The sequence below is a fragment of the Centruroides sculpturatus genome, unplaced genomic scaffold (assembly GCF_000671375.1).
Source record: "Centruroides sculpturatus isolate CEXI.00-Female unplaced genomic scaffold, Cexi_2.0 scaffold879, whole genome shotgun sequence".
Lineage (NCBI taxonomy): Eukaryota > Metazoa > Arthropoda > Arachnida > Scorpiones > Buthidae > Centruroides > Centruroides sculpturatus.
Genome location: NW_019385173.1, coordinates 332,712 through 352,051, shown reverse-complemented (window position 1 = coordinate 352,051; position 19,340 = coordinate 332,712). Strand labels below are relative to the sequence as shown.

Here is a 19,340-nt window from a genome sequence, read left to right as displayed (position 1 = left end):
ACGTTATTTGACCTTGCACGCGAGCTATGTGCGTACTGCCATGCAGCATAAGCTAAGGGCAATAAATCAACTGAAATTTATTTGGAGGTCCCTTAAAATTAAAAACCCCTAAGTAGTTGTTACACATGAAGTACAGGTAACCCCCGTATAACACGGGAGTTACGTTGCAAAAAATTGCCGTGCTATGCGAATCCGTGTTATACGGAACAAAGAACTAGTGCGAAAAGGGGGGTTAGGTTCCACAAATTAAAAAATATGTTGTTAAATCCTTATTTGAATCGGATTTATTATTCATTTTTTTTCATAGGTAAAATACTTATTTTAGTAAATATTTTACCAGAGGATTATTCATTTTATATGATCTCAGCATGAGCATCATCAACTGGTAACAGTTTGTGAGTGCGTTCGTTAATAGCGGTCGCTCTGCAACGGGAGTGCGCTGCGTTTGTAGGCATTTAGGAGCGACGGTGAAAGAAAGATGGCGGCGCCCGCACTATCGATAGTATCGTGTGGAGGAATCTATAATTCTAAAATGAGCTTTTAGAGGCAAAAGAAGGGTGCCAATTGTATAATTTAACCATTAAATGAATTATTTGTTGAAAGAGCCAAGAAAACAATTAGAATGCTCGCGCGGAGGTATAAAAGAACGCACCCTTCATTACATTTTATGTTGTACGAGGGTTTTACCCAATTTCCGAACCGTGTTAGAGTGAACCCGTGCTATAGAAATGCCGTGTTATACGGGGGTTACCTGTAATACACTATTGCTCTTTTTTATGAAATACAGTAGAACCTCGATTATCCGGACTAATTGGGGATGAAGGTAGTCCGGATAAGGAAAAATCCGGATAATCGAAACAGATACTTTAATTTGTCTTTTAATGATAATACAACACGTTTTCTTTTCGATGACATATCGGTAATATTAAAAGTAAATACTGTATTTAAATCGTGATCAAATTTTCAAGAAACAAACGTTCGTATTGAATTTAGACTACTACTAACCAACACTAACAGACTACCTATTGTTTAAAAGCCCCTCTGGTGGCGCAAGAAGACGGATTTTATAAAATAAAAAGCAGTTGAAACTGCATTTTTATGAAAAAATTTTGACAAACTATTTATCGTTTTATGACAAGTAAAATTTTTTCGTCACGTTCACGGCTTTTAAGTAATGTATAAACCTTCGAGGCGCCGAGGCCCTTCGGACCGCGAGGAATAGGCGGTGGCCCATGTCGTCCATGCCTTACGCCGCCCTTGGTCATAGAAATGATGTAATTTGAATACAAATTATTTATAAATATGTATGTCAAGTTATATTTTTATTACTACGTAAAATATATTTAAGAGTTTACGACCACTGTGCCGGGTGAGACGTTGTTGGAACAAAAAAAGTTATGCATTCCATCACGTACATAAACAGTGTCGTAATTCGCCAAGTGCAAATCAGCAAATTCGAAAAATTTTTGTTTACTTTGAACAATCCGGATAATCGAAAATCCGGATAATGGAGGTCCGGATAATGGAGGTTCTACTGTAAATCAAACCATCCATTTTAGATACAATGAGACAGGATTTAATTTCTAAACAAGGTTATAAGTTTTACAAATATGAATGATTCATTATCTTAGAATGTATCCCACGCAAGTCTGTCATCGCATCTGTTTGTGTTTATAATTTATGCAGTTCGGTTTGCAAATTACGAAGATTTTACTTTTATAATTGATCATTTCTGTCATTTTAAATGAAACTAAATTAGAACTAAAATTAGCCCATATATTCTATAGAATTCAAGTAGGACCTACAATAAGGGTTAATTAACAGTGCGTACAATACGCTAATTACCACGTATAAATTACTCAAGTTAATTATTATTCATATTTATTAACTCAAAACTACAAATAATCTCTTAATAATGCAGTAGATCAGTGATATTAGACTTTCAACTTAAAAAACAACATTACGTAAGAATTAAATAATAAATACGTCACACGTTAAACGCGCGCCGCGCTGTTTAACCACCTATACGTAATAACTTGGCACTTAGCCAGGGTACAAATATAATTAATGTAAAAGTACCGGGAAAATATTTTTAGCTTTGTAAACTTTTAAACTTCACGTACTTTATGGCCATTATTATCGTCTCGAACTGCGAATTGATAGACAAATCGTGGAGGAATTTCCGGTTTAGATGTTTATATCTTTACATAGCATACGCTGTGTATAACAGTCAAGAAATAAGAAAGCAAATCTGATTTCTAAGATGAAAAAGTTTTTCATTTTTCTAGGAGATAGAAAACTTTTCTATGCTTTATAAAGGATTTTCCTCTGATAGCTTCAAACAACGAAGTTATGTCTTTAAATCTCTAGTTATTATAGGCTCTAGAAAAAGGAAGAAATAACAAGAGCTGGCTCAGGCCAAGAAAAGTGTCATTAGTATCCTGTTTACTTAAATCAACATAAAATCACCGGATATGAGGGAATTAAAAAGTTTTCATACTCCTATTATCTCAAGTGCTTCATGGAGAAAGCATTATGAACACCAGTTCAAAGAAATGCAAGAAGCACTCTCAAATACGGTACAAAATTAAATTACTAAGAGTTAAATGTTTCCAAAACTGTTTGATTGTCAGACATAACGGTAGCTTGACTTAGTGAAAAGATATTTATCTAGAACACTAAAACTAATAATAGCCAACGTTAATTTCTATTCGAATATATCTTACGATTCCGGCAATGCCGCTATCAGTTTTAGATCTGTCTGTAAATTGGACTGAATTCTCGGAATAAAAAATCATTCTTGACAGACATCAATCAGAAGTATGAGAAACAGAAATTTTTCTACAGATGTTTCTTGGCTTTTCTGTGAATTTTTTTTTTTAGATATGGATTTTTACTTTTCCGGTTGTCATATATATCAGAGGGAAAATATGACGATCGGTCAAAAAAGATACTCCCAAGATTTTTACATATTTGGACTCAGAGGACTTTCAAACTTCGAAAAATGCAAGAAAAAAACTGAGTTTTTTCTATGGATTTTAGTGTGAGGGGGCACGATTTTGTTCACCCTCTTTGAAGCTTAATAACTCTTGTGTCTTTTGTCGAAAATATCTGAAATTTTCCAGGAAGATTTGTGCATTAGGGGGATTGATTCTATTAAATTTTGGTGGTTAAAGATCGAGAGTGGGGAGATAGGGAGTCATGTGTCATTTCTAGTGAAGTCTGACTTAATATTAAGATTTTACTCGTTATTAGCATTTACATTTTTTTTTATAAAACTCACCCCTACCGTTAAAATTAATGTTTTTGCCGTTTTATAATAGTTAAAAATATAAAAAGTTTTTAAAATAAAATACGATAACAGATGACGCCACTATAATTTTAAATTTTGCCGGAAAAGTTGCTCAACTCGTTGCTGGCTTATTTTATGATTCACATTAAATCTTTGTCATATTTTTTTTTTCCTTTATGATTCACCAGTCACGAGCGTCGTGTTATTACTTTCATTTTTACTTACAATCTTTAATTCAACTATACGTACTGTATTATATCATAGCTTTTTCAAGGAAAAATTCAGTATTTATGAAGCGATTTAATTATATGGTAGTACCTCGGCACTCAAACTTAATTCGCTCCAGAAGGCTGTTCGAGTGTGTACCTGTTCGGATTTTTTCCCATGAGGAATAAAGTAAATTAGATTAATCCATTTCAGACCCCAAAATAAACTTATTAAATCATTTTCATTCGAATTTAACACAAATTTAACAAGAAGTTTACGAGCTTAGCATGCGTAAATCATAAAAAAGAAACATTTAAAATGCAAAGAAATAAAGTTTAGCAGAGTTGTGACTGAGCGACTTTTATAACAGGACTGACACATTTCCTTTGTTGCAGTCGGGTATACCTACAGTGACCATACGTCCTTTATTTAAGAGGACAGTCCTTTATTTCACTGTTCTGTCCTTTAACTTTATTTATTTTCTAAAATAGGCATTTTGTCCTTTATTTTGTAAAGTTGACGCAAATTTAAAAAAATTTTTTTTAATAATATATTGAACAAGTTAGTTTTGTATACGCCATCACGACCAGTGTTGCATTGCTACATAGAGCGCAGTAGTGCAGTGTGTCGCCAACCAAACGGCCCACTGACAGTACCAGGGGGTGGACACTCTTATGGGGATTTTTGTGATAGTTTTTTAACTCTCTAGTTGATGGATGATACACTTGTTAATTAAAGCTGAAGTTAGTTGAAAGAAAAAATGAGGGGTTTCTTCCTATTGTTATTAGAAAAGTGGTTTTAGCATTAGAAAAATCAGAAAATATACAAGCCAAAAAATTCAATGATGCTGTGTACACATTTTATCAAACGTGCATAGATTATCTAAATAATTGGGACATGTTTTTTATTGAAATAGAGGTGTTTGAATGGGTCACATTATGCGAAATCCCTTTGTGGGCGAAAGTAGAGGAAAGCTATATCTTTATTTCGAATCATTGGTCCGTAAATATACTCGACGGTGAATTATTTGATGAAGTTTCATGTGTAAAAAAATATGTCACAAACGAAAAGATCGACGAATGGTGACAGAATAACCAGCCCTGCCATCAAAGGTGGATTGAGATTTTTGAACATTTTACAGCAAAAGAAATTGTTTTCAAAAACATTTGTAAAATCGTAGAATTTTCTTTGTCTCCCTGGATCTAATGCCCCCGTTGAACGAATATTTTCATTGGTGAATAATATGTGGACGAATGAAAAAACTGATTTAAAAGTAAGCACATTAGAAGCATGTATTTCCATCAAATACAACTTTCAAATGAACTGTATGGAATTTTATGACTTTAAAGCGTGAAACGGCGCTAAAAAAAAATTAATTCTACTGAAAAGTATCAAAATTAATGTTATTTAAATTTTTACAATGTGTGTATGTGTAATAATTCAGATTGTTTAAAATTTTAATGTATGCATTGTTGTATGCCACTATTTTCGTAATAAATGTTATAAACTTATGAATTTTATAAGGTATTTTTTGATTTTCTTCGATATGTCCTTTATTTTCCCCCAAAAAATATGGTCACTGTAGGTATACCCATACGCAATGCAGTATTATGCCTATTACTAATTTTATTGGATTTGAACGGAACGGTTTTGCATAATTTTAACAGCTATCATTTATAACATAAATATGTGATTTAATTATAACAGTTGTGAAATTTAACATATCTTTGCTAATATGAGATTGTATTATTTGTTTACAAGCTTATTTTGAACCCTTTAACTTCTACATTTTGTTTGAATAAAATCAAGTCGAAATGTCTGCAGATAACATGCATATCCGGCATATTATTATTATTCTTCTTTTATTTTGTTTCGGTAAAGATATGACGTTACGAATTCGGAATGATTGTTAGAACATTAAAAATGCAAGGCCGAAAGAACGTCAAGAACAATATTCCATTGAAAGAGTTATTAGCGTTGTTTCGTCGATCAAATCTAGATTTGTGACATTTCACTGTATTGAAAAGCTTCTCTCAATCTGAACTCACCACTCAATACAATTTAAGGCTTACATCATAACTAAATGATAAATTATAGGATTTAAATCAATGGCTCTTAACCGAGATTCCACAAACTTGTGTCGTTAGGCTCGATTTTTTACTCACGTGTTTGATTCACTTTCTTTAAAGAATCGTTATCGGCTTATGTATATTGAGAGATAATATTGTTTTCTTAGTAGATATGAAAAGTATAATATCAGATACACAATACAGATATTTCTAATACAAAATCAATCAAGTCACGGCGCTAATTCTTTGTGTATGCGTGATCTTTCAATGACGGCAGCTTCCGGTTGCTGTAATGTTTATAGATGATTGGGTGTAAACGAGTGTCCAATTATTCGACATCGTATCACATTGATATATTTTACTGGCCAATTAAGTCAGCCCACGACTGATATTTCACAATTAATTTCACAATTGATTGTGAAATTAATTGTGAAATATCAGTCGTGGGATGATTTAATTGGTCAGTAAAATATGACACAATTGTGATATTTCAATTAACTGTGAAATATTAACAGACAGCTGACTCAACTAGTATTTCAGCTGATGTTAATCCTGTTCGGACTTACAATAGGTCTGATAAAACAATTTTAGAACCGAACCGTTGTGCGTGTGACCTATCGAATGAAAACAAAACTAAAAAATGAAACTATGAATTCCAATCATAATACTGACTCACTAGCTGTATCTGTACAGAATTGCAAGATTACTTTTAAGAAAATTGCAAAATCTCTGCCCCCAAAAATTGATATTACATAAAAAAATAGTCCATTGTTTATAGCAGGGGTGGCCAACCTGCGGCTCGCGAGCCACATGCGGCTCTTTGAAGGATTGTTTGTCGCTCTCGATAAATGTACCCGAGTTCCCTTTACATTTTTGTGTTATTATATTTTAAAAAATTATTATCGTTCCGTATGTGTTTCAAAATGTCTTTTAAATTACTAACAACAAATATGAAAGACTAAGTGCAACGTTGTAAGAAATTTCTTTTCCGTCCAAGTTAAGAATGATATGACTCATCGAAAACTGCGCGAACGAACATAAACAGTGGCGTAATCGTCCGTTATCGACCGACTCCAGACCGATTTTGAATTTGTAAACTGTCATTGCAACGGACAGTTGACATTGTGCTCTGGAGGAACAATTTGTATCACTCTTGCTACGGATATAATTCGTAATCTGGAATTTTTGCATACCTTTTTAATACGTATTTAATTGCGGCTCGCGAAAAAATTTCAAATTTTGACTATCAAGGAGCTTGGCCACCCTGGGTTTATAGCATTATCACAAAATAAGAATATGTATGGCATACATCGATTGTCGACAATTTTCTTTTTTTTACTAATGTTAATATTCTTACCAGTTTCTCTGATTATGTTTTCTACTAAACCAGTGGTAATAGCCTAAAAGTTGGAATTCTCTATTCTTCGCCCAATATGACTATTCTACTCGTTGGAACATGACTGTAGCACATAGAGTCTACTGAATGTTTTATTCTCTTTTACTGAAGAAAAGAATGTGCACAGTCTCCATCAAATAACATAGCTCTGATCAAATACCGAAAGTACAGTATATAATCATGTCTACATGCAAATCACGAACCGTCTACCCTAACCCGGACGTATGGAAGCATAATAATAGAGAGGTTGCGGCCGACGTTTTAAACGCGAAAACGTGTACGTCGGACGTTCGGCACAGCATTCCTATAAGCCAAGCAGTTTGACAATGGTGTTTGGATAGTCAGTGGAATCATGCTCGACGTTCCAAACACCATTGCCAAACTTCTAGGCCTTTAGAAAAGCGGCGCTAAACGTCCGACGTACACGTTTTCGCGTTGAAAACGTCGGCCGCAACCTCTCTAATGTCTAAAGAAATGACGTATACTACGGATATGAACTATCTTGATTTGCTTTCTTTTTCATTTTTGTCTTTTTCTGACCTATGGCCACTAAAAAGATCTTTTTCCATATTTATCGTGGATTCGGCAGGCCCAGAATAGGGCGAATGGGTTTCAACATATCCAGGACAGACCGAACATGAAAAATTCCGGGACAGTTGCTTGATCTTGAATCTCCCAGTGAGGTAGTGACGTGACGTCTTATCCATCTCGACAATCCGGTCGTTTATCTTGGTTTTTTAATTAAACAGACGTCTGTGTACATGTTTTATCTTAATAACCTTTAGAATTTATGTATTTTTCTGTTGATATGTTATTTCTATGATTCATTCGTATCAATTAGCTTTATTAGGTTATGTTTTCGTCACTTTTTAGTATCTAGAACAGGAAGAAACATGAAGCTGTAATAAGATCAATTTCGACAGTTCATTTACTAATTATTACATTATCGATAACTATGGAATAACATGGCTTTTTTGTGGGTTACGTTTCTAAATAACCTAAAATTTCAAATGTTTCATTAACCCATGAAACGTTAGTAAATCTGTAATTATTTTTCTTCATTAAATTATTTGTTTGATAAATTTCCTACAATTATCTTTTATTTATATAGTATTAGACCAATTACTGTCAAATATAGAAAACATAACACATACTTATTAAACTACATGACCAAATATATCTACACTTCGTTTACTTCTTATTTAGAAAAATTAATTAAAAAAAAACATACAGATAAATATATTATACCAACCTGTATTCTCTCCTGAGTTCCATAGTTATAGTTTTTAATCGTATTTTAAAATTTATTTAACTTAAAATATATGTTCTCCGTCTCAAACTAGTAGCGGCTTGCCCTGTACATCATACTTTTCCTTTAATAACAGAGTCATGGCGGTTATCTAACACCTTTCGGGAAAATTTTTTTGAATTCAAATAACATACTTCTTGTTTGCATTAGAAGTCTGTTTATAGTTAATTTAATCAGGGTCTTCTGCCCCTAAGGTTTTCGTATCTGGTCTTATCTTTCTTTCATCTGTCTAACTTATTGAGTAATGTTATAATCTTTCTCACTATTGCTCAAATTAAACAGCCCAACTTTTTCGCAGAAATGATTACATTAGTTTGATAAGATTAAATTTTTAATCAATGATTTATAATTCATAAAAATATATATATATATCTGATATTTGTAGAAGTTAAGTCGACATTTATTAGACTATTCTAATTTATTACAATATTGTATTAAAACATTAAAATATTTGTAATCTAAGTACAGTATATTGGAATAAATTTGTTGAAAATAAGTTCTACGCTTACTTAATTAATTAAGTAAAATATATATTAAGCATTAGTAAGTACAATTTTAATTAAATTATTATATTATTATTATTATTATTACTACTATTAATTATAATACTACAGTAATCCCAGATAGAGTTAGTGAATAAGTCCACGTGAAAGAAGTGTAGAACTAGTAACTAATTGTTAGTTGGGCTGAATTTGAAAAAAATCCTAGACCTATAAATGTCCGTCCGTCCGTTTGTCTGTCTTTCCTTAATCTTAAACGGAATTAAATAAGAAAGACGAGACCAGATATGGAAATCTTAAGGATAGGAGGTCCCGATTAACTACAGGTAATTCCCGTATAACACGGGAGTTACGTTCCAAAAAATTGCCGTGTTATGCGAATCCATGTTATACGGAACAAAGAACTAGTGCGAAAAGGGGGGTTAGGTTCCACAAATTAAAAAACATGTTGTTAAATCCTTATTTAAATCGGATTTATTATTCATTTTTTTTCATAGGTAAAATATTTATTATTTAATTAAGTAAATATTTTACGGAGGATTATTCATTTTATATGATCTCAGCACGAGCATCATCAACTGGTAACAGTTTGTGGGTGCGTTCGTTAATAGCGGTCGCTCTGCAACGGGAGTGCGCTGCGGTTTGTAGGCATTTAGGAGCGACGGTGAAAGAAAAATGGCGGTGCCCGCACTATCGATAGTATCGTGTGGAGGAATCTATAATTCTAAAATGAGCTTTTAGAGGCAAAAGAAGGGTGCCAATTGTATAATTTAACCACTAAATGGATTATTTATTGAAAGAACATTCAAAGTAGCCACGAAAACAATTAGAATGCTCGCGCGGAGGTATAGAAGAACGCACCCTTCATTACATTTTATGTTGTACGAGGGTTTTACCCAATTTCCGAACCGTGTTAGAGTGAACCCGTGCTATAAAAACACCGTGCTACACGGGGGATGCTCCCAATTCTCGAACCGTGTTAAAGTGAATCCGTGCTATAGAAATGCCGTGTTATACGGGGTTACCTGTATATACGAAATTCTAGTTTTCACAAAAAATCACGTTATTTCAATTCAAAAATTTCCTCTGAATAGTGTTAGATAGATAACCAACACGACTCTATTGTTAATGGAAAAGTATGATGTACAGGGACAAGCCACTACTAATTTGAGGTGGAGAGCATATTAAGTCAAATAAATTAAAAATATGATTAATTACTAGTTGTATACTTCTTTCTACTGATGATCTATACCTTGTACTTGTAATAGGAGTATTATTATTGAAACTTGTATAAAATTACCCGTCTAAAAGTTGTCTAAATTTTAAAATATAAGATTAAAACTCTGGAGACTTCAACTTCGTTTAAGTAAATATGCTAAGTTCTTAGATGGTAAAAGATTAAACATTATGAAAAATGGTAAATATTCTTTTTGCGGTTTGATGGTGAAAAACATTAAAAACCATTCACTCATTTCATGTGAATGTAAAAACATTATTAGGACATCAATCTATACTCTCTGATGATAATTTAAGTTTTATTACATTATGTAAAGTATATAAGTTTTTGTCCTAACTTTGTGCCAAAGTTAACTCGACTATTTTATTATTTAAAATTATAAGTTGACAACGTTAACATATAATTTTAACTAATAAAATAAATACTTTTAAGTATGGTGTAGGCCTGTATGGTAAGGGCAGGTAATCACATAGGAGTAGGAGGCATCAAGGGGTAAGAATTTTACTTTTCTCGCTACTAATAATGATTAATTCTTTGAACGGGTAGACTTGCCTTAGGACAGATGCATTCGTCAATGCGCACATTTGTCCTTTTTGCGCTCTCTGAGCGGTGAAAGGCCTAAAACCACAAATAAAAAAATAGAAAAGTCCCCGACACACGTTAATTTACTTATGATCCGGCCCGCAAACCTGCTTTTAAGCTCCAAAGCATTTGAAAACAATTATCCGCCGCTAGAATAGCCGCAAAAAGCGTACGATTGAGGACTTCGATATCACGAAAATGGCCACATCGGTGGATCATTCAAATATAATGGCTACAATTTTAAGTGCTTTTTGACTACCTACCTATGAATTTTTATATTTTAATCTGTGTTTTCACTTTATACTAGAATTAAAATGAATGTTTTTACTTTATTTAAGATATTTATATTTTTATTCTTTCCCACAGAGTGTGATCGGTTATCCGAAAGTATCCAATCTCGATTATTTCGGATAGTTGACGCTCTACTATGTTAAAAAAAGAACGTGATTAAAAAATTGGAAATGAGCAATTACGTTTCATTGCCTACGGGAATTTAAAAATGATCCTTCCACCGTAAAGCAATAATGAAGATTGGTGCTAAAATTAAAAAGACAATGGAAACTGCAGGGGGGGAAAATGTACATAAATGTACGACATATCCAGTCCAGTAATTGCATTCAAATGTGTTTATAATTTATTATAAAATAAATGCGAATAAAATTCATGTAGTAACGTTTGTTTAATATAAGTAAATCTTAAATGCATCCCGTTAAAAAACATCATAATTAATTTAAATCTCATTTAAGCCGATTCGATTTACTCCGGCATAAAACAAATGCTACCATTTTGCTTTAGTTTTTACTATTTTCATATATTTTTAGACCAATAACGTACTTTTTTACGTTTCCTGCTTTACAATATTTATTAATAAAATAGATAAAAATTTTCTTGTCATTTCAATAACCCAGTTTAATATAAATTTTAAACACCTAACTACTAAACAAGTAACAATTCGCTTTATAAAACATCAATTTGATTATACGAAAATTAAAATTAGAATTGTGTAATTACTAGTATTTCAAAAGACTTCATTTGGATTTACGTTTTGAAATTGTCGACCTTCAGAGAAAGATCCGGATTAGAATCGGATTTGGATTTATACTTTTTCAAGGATAATTTGAGAATCTGGATAAAATATCCATACAGACCGACTTTAGGAAGGCCGGACAACCGAGTAATTCGCAAGTGGCCGAGGATATAAAACTACTAAAATGGTAGTTGTTCGAGGATTCGCGCTTCAACGACGGGCTGGACATCGAGTTTTCTTCGCGTGTCTAACACGTAAATAAGGATCTGTTTCCCAGAGAAAGTCCTATTGAGAGACACTCCCTTGGTAGATCAGCCACGTATTGCGTTATCGTATGCCATCAAACGGACAGCTGAAAGCGGTTAAGATGTGTGCCTGCAATTCTGGTTTCTATCTTCTAGTTCTAGTCCGATCCATAGAAATTTCATGAACATTTTGGCAGGATCTGACGGACTGGTTATGAGGGATTCTAAAAATATCCTCTAAGTACTCACAGAACAGTCGGCAGGTATGTATACCTGTAGCCATTTTTATTATTTTCGCCTTGTGGACAGTAAAAAAAGCCTTTTAATCAAATCCATCGTGGATTTAGCCAGATCCTCAAAGAGACGGCCGGGGTGGTGAGAGACTGGACTGAAAATTTCCAGTTTCTCGACCAGCCTAGATTCTTTCCCTGTACCTCAGAGCGGCAAACTGACGGCTTAACCGCTCGACCATCCGGCCGTCTATATCTGTAGCTTGCTACAAGAAGTGCCAATATCAATGTTTATCAAGTTGCACCAACGTCAACATTGGGTTTTCTCCAATATCATTTTTTAAAATTATTGTCATAGGAATTGGTAGAGGCCGTTACGTTCCTTCCTACTAACATTTTGCCATTGACATCTCTCGCACAAAATAAACAAGCGTTTTCATACTTAGGCCACCAAGGGAAGATTTTGATATCGGCGATTTATACACCAATCCACAAATATAGGCTGGTTTCATAATTAACCGGCCTACTTATATTATGCAAAATATAGGCCGGCCATGTATTGAGCCGTGCCTAAAAGTCAATCTACGTTCCGAAATGTCCATAAATATATAAAAAGTATTTCAAATTTAAATCCCTAGAACAGAAATAAAATAATAATAATAATAATTTCAATGTTATAGAGAAGATTTTTTTTAAATTTAAAGTTAATAACTCCGATATATCTACGAAAAGAAATAAACGTCTTCCGTTTGTAATCTGGCAACGTCAACCGTACACGTCAAAAAAGAAGCGAACAACTAGAAGGAAGTGACGTAGGGAAGTGTAACCTCATTATGTCGACTTACTACCATTTGATTTCGGTTCTTGTTTCGATTCTGACATTCTAAATCAAAGAAAACACTTCGGTTTAAGCGTGAGTATCCGTGTAAGTTTTATCCGTTGTCCATTTTAGTATTTAGGCGTCCAAAATTACATTATGTCGCTGTTAGATTTTTTTTTGTTTTATTCAATTTTTTAAACATTTATTCCTTGAATTGTGCCATTTATTCTAAGAAAAGATTTGAAATTTTCCATCTTTTTCGTGATTTTAATCTGTTCTGTCCGTTCTAAATATGACGAAGTTGGATATTAAATAATCGTTCCAATATGGCGTCATTACGCGTGACGCCATTTTTCAAATTTTCTTACGTCGTAAAACATATTGCGAAACTGTAATCGACGTTGATACTGAATTACTTTTTGGGAATTACGTGAGAATGACGTCATTGATTTATCCATAATTATAATAAAATATGGTAAGTATGGAGAATCGTTGCAAAATACCAGGAAGTAAGTTCTGGTTTTGGTCGTATTTTCTGTAAATTACAGGAAATAGAAGCTTAACGAAACATTGGTAAATACCACTTTACATAATACTCGTGTTTAATGTAAATGGTTTTGTTTCTTCACTAAAAGCTCAAGAAAATATCAATGTTTTATCTATGTACAGTACATATCTCAGGACACATACAATTGGCATGAAACAAAATGATTCTTAAATTAAGTGGTAAGTGATTTTCTGAAATGAAATATATTGATATGGTCTATCAGGATGTGCGCATACTTTTCATAGTTAATCTTAGTGTAATGTTAGGAATGTGAAATGTGAACTGCCCGTGTTTATATTAATTAAATTATCAACAATCGTGAGGCAGATAATAGTGAGGGTTTATCAGAGCAATGATGGGTACAAACACTCAGGAATCAAAGTGAAAATGTTTAATACATACAAAAATGACTACATAAGTATGGAAACAAAAAAAAAAAAACCCAAAATGTGTTTTGGATTATTTTCTAATAGTCCTTATCGGTTGGTATTAACTAAAGGTAATGGTATGTTAACCCTTTGGTGAACGCGCTTTTCGGGAGCTCGCGAGAGGGCTCGTTGCGGCAATTACACCGCATATGTAATATTACTTGATTTGAGTCAATAATTAATTATTGTTTTGAAAATATGAATCGGATATACCAGAAAATTAATTTCACGACATTTTTATTAACAAATTGGTTATAAAATACTTAGACAATAAAAGTTACTTTATATTCGTTGATGTTCACCTTCACACGTGGCACATATAATCACTATATTCCGATGCTAATTTCAAACATTTCTACCCATTCTTGACAAATTGATTTTTTCCTATTGTTTTTTTGTATTGCACAAATAAAACAAATTCTAGGTTCTTGCCGCTACTTTGAATGGCTCTTTGTTTCCCTTATATTTTTCAAAAATATAGACTAATATAAATTTAAAAATTTATAGAAACTTACGACAGTGTTAATTTAATATATTTATTTAATAAACATGCAAATATTGACTTACTTTATTAAAAAAATTTAAACACATATACAGTCAACCCCCCTATAACACTATTGATTATTTTGTTTTATATGAATTCCATGCATGAGTCACTTGGATTTTACAAATATGTGAGCCGCTCACAGCCCGGCACACATATTTGTAAAATCTAACTGACTCATACAAAATGGAATTCATATAAAACGGAAAAATCAACAGTGTTATAATGGGGTCGACTGTATATAAAAGTGGGAGAATGTTTTTATAGTGGTCTGTAACAGTACTGAATCTTTGCAAGAATTTTAGTGTATTAAAGAGAGATAAAGTATTATATGGTGAATTCTTCTCTTTTGTGCTTCTAAAATATTGTTCTATGAACCTACTTTCAAGAGCATATGCAACAAGGATATTCTATGGATTCAAATTGAAAGGTTACAACTGTAACTTAAATGTAAATTGAATGTTTAGGGGTTTCTTCTAAGCATCACTCAGACTTTTAGCATGATGCTACATGAATTAACTGTTTAAATTTCTAGGAATTTGCGAAGAAATCTTCCAGTATAGAAATTGCTAGAGCAAGGACTGTTCACGATGCAGGATGAATGTTTCGAACTCTGAGTGTAAACATTTAGTTCCTGACAGCCTTAATCTTTTCAATGTAGTTATCATATTTGGTTACATAATACCCATTAATTATTGTATAACTTTCATACACACTGTCGTGCTTTTCTCAACACGCGGAAAATTTGTCTTGCATAATATAACAATTCTTTTCTATATGAAACAGCACATGTATACTTAATCTTTATCTCCTAATTGTAAACTTATAACATATATACCAATCTCTCATTGTAATACTTTATGCTATAATGCATATTACTCTTTGTAAATGTAACTATAACATTTGCAATACCAAAAACATCTGTAAACTGGCTCTGCTTACTGCGGAACCAGTCATGTAACCAGTCTTTTGTTTGATATTTTTCTATTATGTAATTGTTTATTAATAAGATTTGACCACTCTTAACTAGAGTTGTTGGCCCTGAAAAGGGCCTTTTTAATATTTATAATAAATACATTTATTTATTTTCTGATAATTTTAGTTCTTGCAGAAGTTTCAACTTTTTTAACTGTAATAACTCTACGTTAAGTTGTTCCGCTTCATGTTATTTTCTTTGTGTATCTTGTTTCATTTTCTCTGTTTTTATGCCTTCCTCTATTAGCCGAATTTGGGCTTTCTCTAATGAGTTAATGCTATAAATATGAATAATTATATTTTAGAAAGTAATTATTAATATGTAGTATTATTTTATCTGAACATTATTTGCCGTTGTCTTTTAGGTGGTGGTGTATCATCTGCCATTCTGCCACTTCCATATTNAAGATTTGTGTGTGTATAAAAGTATACTGATATTTTAGTTACATGGCAGGGCGTGTAGCGGCAGTTACAACACAAATGAGGTAAGACTTCATTCAAAGTCCAGTAACAACTAAATGGTTAGTATAACTGACCCAATTTCATAAACATGTTGTATCTTGTAATATGAAGAGACAATACTATGACGTACTTCTGCAATAATTAAGTACGTCGTCAAACAAAAGACTTTATCTATATTTTGCGGCAATTTGTCGCGGACACGTTTACCAATGGGTTAAAATTGTACAAGATAAACTTAAAACTATGCCTAAAGCTATACAATATAAAGTTTACCTTTACCTTGTATAATTTTAATATACCTTTTAGTTAATACCAACTAAAAGAAACCAAAATACATTTTGGGTTTTTTTTCATTTCCATACTTATATAGTCATTTTTGTATTTATTAAACATTGTCACTTTGATTCAGGCACTAAACAAACACATGGTCAGTTCCTTACCTGTTTCGGCAGCCATCTTGGCTCAAAAACAGCGCCTTCTGTCAGATTTCGCACTTGCCAATTATCTGCTTCAGGATTGTTGATGATTTAATTAATATAATTATACTAAGGGCTAGAAGCAACTTTTATAATAATTTTGTTCTTGTTTATTTGTAAATTTGTTTTATTTTTCACCTTTTTAGTTTATTGATTTTGTAAGATATTGCTGACAAAATTATTATTTGGTATGATTTATTAAAATGCTTAAATCAAACTAATTTTCAAACCTGTAGTTGGAAAACATTAAATCAATTTGATTATTCTTTTAACAAATATTAACTTTCAATATGTTATTAATATAATAATCATATTTTAAAATTCAATTTTGAATTTTGTGTTTAAAACTTTATCCAAATTTGGTTAATGTAACTAGGATAAATTTGTAGAATGTTTTAAAATTATTTCACTTTTGCATATTGCAAAACCAATAAGTTTGATTATGCACTTAGTCTGGAAATGTTATAAATATAATTCTTTTGAGGTTTATAAAGAAGAAAAAATGTGTTGTTTAAAGTTTGGTCTATTTAAGTCATTAAAAAAAGTAATCCTTTGCTAGATGTGATTTAAATTTTTTCAAATAAGTAACTAGGAAATTGTCATTCTTTTTGTTTTATATTTTATAAATCATTTTAAACTACAATAAAATATTTTTGCATATTGTGTGCTTTTTGTAAATTCTAGTTTGTGTATTTACTTTAGCAACTTTATCTTCTAGTTTAAATCAAAGTGAAATTGTAAAATTAATTTTACAAGTAAAGCTGATTTTTATTACTATGGTTAACTGCACTATTAATAACCTTTATTGTATGACTACCCTTATTGTATAGTAAAAGCTTTTCTCGATAGTTTCGGTCTTATCGAACTTCTTTGGGAGATTTATAATCCAGAAATGAACTAAATCCTAAATTCCTACTTTATTCTTGAATCAGTTAATTCTAAAAGAAATTAAATGATTCAAGAATAAAGTCAATCTTTCATTTGTTTTTTTTTTTTTTAATTATAGATTTCATAAATTTTTAAATTAAAATTTGAATTACCCAGTTGAATTACCTCATGCATTTGGATGAGGTGGAACTGCACCTAACACAAGTTTAAATAGTAAAATATTTTGTATACTTATTTAGTAAATATTGCTTTTTGTTTCCATGTTATATTCATAACTGTATAAAGTATCCAGAAAGTCCTGTTTCAATTTTGTATACTTAATAATGAAATATTGTATACCTCACTACTTTATGTGTAATGACATGCTAACATATGTATCCAGTAGATCTATATGTAACTTATTGTCACTGCATGTTTATTTTTCTAAAAAAATTGTACAGTGGAACCCCGGTTAACGAACTTAATCCATTCCGCGACTCCGTTCGTTAACTGAATTGTTCGTTAACCAAAGCAATTTTTCCCATAGAAATTAATGCAAATGCAATTAATCTGTTCTAGTCTCCGAAATTTTTGTCATTTTATTTTTAATATACAGTAATTTTCTTTGATGAAAATGTAGGTAAATGTAGTAGCTATCATTACAGCAACAAACATGTAAACTTTGTTTAATAAAATAGCACTGAACATACCTTCGTTTGTTGTGGTTGGTGGCAGAAAAGTGGAGATATACGAACCTTAATGCTTAGAAGGGGAATCTCCTCCAAAAAAATAACGGGTAGCACTTCATCGGAAGATTCCTCGAGTCGAAGTCTCTTTCGGTAAAGAAAAACCCACCAGTGGCTAAGCGGTGTTTGTACCTTGAACACGGGGAGTTCGTTTGTGGGTTCGCACCTCGCTCAGACGGGCTGGCCACGTGGAGTTTTCTGGGATTTCTCCACGTCTGTAACGCCTAAATAGGGGCCAGTTTCTCTTAAAACACCTCCCAGAAGGCATTCCCCCTAGTCAGATTGCCCAAGTGTTGCGTTGCCATAACTTAAATAACAAACGAACTCTTTCCGTAAGAAACAAGAAATTGATATAAAGTTGATTGTCTTACTCTTTTAATCAAAATTTTTCTCAAATGCGATAGCGCATGTCGTTTTCTATTGCCACTATGACTTTTCTTTCTTGGATTATTGATTAAAAATATAAATCACAAAACTGAAAAAAGAAGTATAGCACAAACACTCGGAAAAGCAATTGTTAACTCGCACATGCCTAACACCAACTAAAATTTGACACAAAATGCCGTTACGTTCGTTATCCGAGACAAAATTTTTGCAATATAAAAGTTCGTTAACCGATTTTGTCATTAACCAGGACGTTCGTTAACCGGGGTTCCACTGTATTTGTTTTTTGTTAAATATACATGAAACACATTAAAACTGTTGTTCCATAATTAAACAGGAGATAAGTAGTTATTTTAACTTGCATAGCATTTTTTTTTAGTTGACTCCCATAAAGACCACTTTTGTTTGGAATGGAGCATTAAATGAAACAGAAATAGTCCCTAATTTCTGTTTCAACCTTTCCAGTAGGACCATTCAGTTGTGATTCATCTTCCAAATTACAGCTCATGTTTGNTTTATTGGTATATTAAAAAGAAGAAACAAAAGGAATACGTAAGAGAAAATCCATCAAGCTATTTCAAAGCCAAAGAGGTCACACTATTTTTCAAGAAAGATCATCAAGACTAAATGAACTTTCTTGAAATTTTGTATTTTTAATATATATTTTTTATTTATTTTTCTTAAATGTTTAAATATCTGGAAATAAATATATGCTATTGTACAGTATTATAGACATTTTTTAATTTTATTAATAGAAGAAAATATTAATATGATAGAAAAATTGGATAATATTTCTGAAATCTGCATAGCAGAATTATGCCAAGTCATACTGGTTTTAAAACCTCTGCCAACAAATCTGTTTGTAAACATGCATTTTTATATTTTCATCAAAAATTGAAAAATATGACTACATAAGTTGTTAGCTATGAAACTTATTGAAGAAACTTTATTGGTTTTCAAGTTGATAGTTTAGTAAATTGTCTTATCTATTTTGCTA

General features: G+C 32.1%; 1 protein-coding gene across 6 annotated transcripts in view; it reads left to right on the top strand.

The window, feature by feature from the left end:
* Positions 1–19,340, top strand: part of LOC111635727 (baculoviral IAP repeat-containing protein 7-like) — a 62,713-nt gene that overhangs the window by 12,535 nt on the left and 30,838 nt on the right. The window contains exon 1 of one of the 6 annotated variants that reach the window (XR_002758428.1): positions 12,852–13,007. The exons of 3 other annotated variants lie outside the window; for them this stretch is intronic. The gene's annotated coding sequence lies outside the window, so the exon portion shown is untranslated. Of the gene's footprint in view, positions 1–12,851; positions 13,020–19,340 lie in introns of those variants that run through there. 2 more of the 6 variants (XM_023380788.1, XM_023380789.1) reach the window with 2 other exon arrangements.